Genomic DNA, 2,498 nt, shown 5'->3' on the forward strand with positions numbered 1-2,498 from the left:
AATAAAAGCAGTTCAACATCTGAAGAATGTATGTCCTCTTAACAGAGAGAAAGGCTGAATTCAAGTTTTGCACCAGTTTACTTTAAACTCATTTAGATAAACTTAATTAAATTTGTTTTAAACTTGTCATTCCTAACCAAGCAAAAAAATTTTTTTTCAGAGTCACTTTCCACAAACCTTCTAATCACTTTTTGTAACAGCCACCCGTAAGTCAGACCTACTTTTATTCCCTTCATAAAATGTAATTTTATTTTTTATACCTTTTTTATTAAAAGCATACCTTCTACTTCCTTATTAGATTAGCAAACAAGCATTAATACTTGTTTAATATTTAATATTGACTATTTCCCAGTTTAAGTGAATCTGAAATTTATTTAGATTAATTTTTCTTGTATTTAGAATTGTTTGATTTGTAAGCACTTACTTTTATTTAGGCCAATTAAATTAGAACTCATTACAACTTCAACAGTATTATCAGAAAAAAACAAAAGACCTACACTGAGACATACATAAATCCAGACAGACAGATTGACAGAGATCTTATAGTTTTCTGTTTGAGTTAAAATATCTCTTTTACCCTTTTTTTTTTTTTTTCTTTGATTGAAGTTCTAATTTGCCCAAGGCTGAGGTCTCAGGCAAAGTTGGCTATGTATTTTAAAGACAGGCACAGGGTTAACTTCAAGCTTTCTCCTAGGTAGGCCTTTAATAAGCTAGTTGTTTTTAATTGTATATGCAAAAAGAATTGGTTTTGCAGTTTCCAAAAAGAAAAATTTCTCTCACTCCGTTCAATCAGCAACCTCACACTTACAATCAGTCAGAAGCTATCACAATGCCTCCCTTCTCCTGAGTCCCCAGGTTTCCTTAACTGTTGCTCCCTTCCTAGGAGCTCCAAGGAGGTGATCAGTCTCCTCTTCTACCTGTTGGAGTAGGATCTGACTGGGGACTGGCCCAGGGCCTTAACTGATCCTGTGGCCATTCCTGGTGAGTTGGTCTGTCCCTCCAATGAGTCCAGTTGGGGCTTGGCCATCCGGAGAGTCAGAACACTGGTCTGAAAGAGAACCCAAAATACCATCAGGTGGCGCGCCTCCTCGTTGGTCTCGGGGTTCCTTTGCTTCAACCCGGATGATCCACCAGTGTGGCAGCTTAAGGGGCCAGCATGGTTGGAATTTCGGTGGGGCCTCCAGAAATGTTGCAGAAACCAGTACTCCAGAAGCCAAGCACCACTTTTAGAGAGTTGGAGAACTCAGCTTTATTATGCCGGTGGGCCCAGAGGAGTTAACACTCCAAACCCTGAGCCCCGAACAAAGGGGTTACAGAGATTTTGTACATGGACAGGCATGATCAAGCAGATTTGCAGGGGCTTGGCAGTTTCAAAGAGCAGGGCAAGAGTGAGTGAGACAAGCTCCAGTTCCTAATATTGTGAGTCCCCACATTGTGAGACTCTGTGACCTATGTGATCCAGACTTTGCAAGGAGCAAGCTGAGTTACAGAGGCAGAAGGAGCAAGAGGTTATGTAAAATTTTAACTTTTCCTCTTCACCAAAGATGCTGTGGAACATCCAGACCCAGAGCAAAGTCATAACATTTGAAGGCTGCATCACCCAGGTGTACTTTTTCATTCTGTTTGCAGGGTTGGACAATTTCCTCCTGACAGTGATGGCCTATGATCAGTATGCAGCCATCTGTCACCCCCTGCTCTACACAGTCATCATGAACCCCTGGCTCTGTTGGCTATTGGTGCTGGTGTGCTGGATGATCAGTGTCCTGCATTCCTTGTTAGAAAGCTTAATGATGTGGCAACTGTCTGTCTGTACAGTCTTAGAAATTTCTCATTTTTTCTCTGAACTCAATCAAAGGATCCAATTTGCCAATTCTGACACTTTTTTCCATAACATGGTGATGTATTTTGTAGCTGTGTTCCTGGCTGGTGGTTCCTTCTTTGGTATCATTTATTTATATTCTAAGACAGTGTTCTGCATACATGAAATCTCATCATCTCAGGGGAAGTATAAAGCATTTTCCACCTGTGCATCTCACCTCTCAGTTGTCTCCTTATTTTATTGCACAGATTTAGGAGTGTACCTGGAGAAGGAAATGGCAACTCACTCCAATGTTCTTGCCTGGCGAATCCCAGGGACAGGGGAGCCTAGTGGGCTTCTGTCTATGGGGTGGCACAGAATCGGACACTACTGAAGCGACTTAGCAGCAGCAGCAGCAGGAGTGTACCTTAGCTCTGCTGCTACCCACAGCTCACATTCAAGCGTAACAACCTCAGTGATGTACACTGTGGTCACACCCATGCTGAACCCCTTCATCTACAGTCTGAGAAATAAAGACTTAAAGAGAGGTCTGAAAATACTCTGGAAAGGTGACTCTAAAGGGGCCTATTTATCCTAGGACTTATGAAGCACCCTGGGTAGCATAGCTTAACACAAGAGCCAAATGTTGCCACTCTTTGATGAGACTGTGAACACAGAACATGCCTCTTCCATTTTTTTT

The 2,498-nt window shown here is 41.8% G+C and overlaps 1 pseudogene; it reads left to right on the plus strand.

Annotated features, from left to right (window-relative positions):
• The window catches only part of LOC105001949, a 25,135-nt pseudogene extending 22,739 nt beyond the window's left edge, over positions 1–2,396 (plus strand).
• The last annotated feature ends 102 nt before the right edge of the window (positions 2,397–2,498 follow it).

This window comes from Bison bison, unplaced genomic scaffold, assembly GCF_000754665.1.
Source record: "Bison bison bison isolate TAMUID 2011002044 unplaced genomic scaffold, Bison_UMD1.0 scf7180017864386, whole genome shotgun sequence".
Taxonomy (NCBI): Eukaryota; Metazoa; Chordata; class Mammalia; order Artiodactyla; family Bovidae; genus Bison; species Bison bison.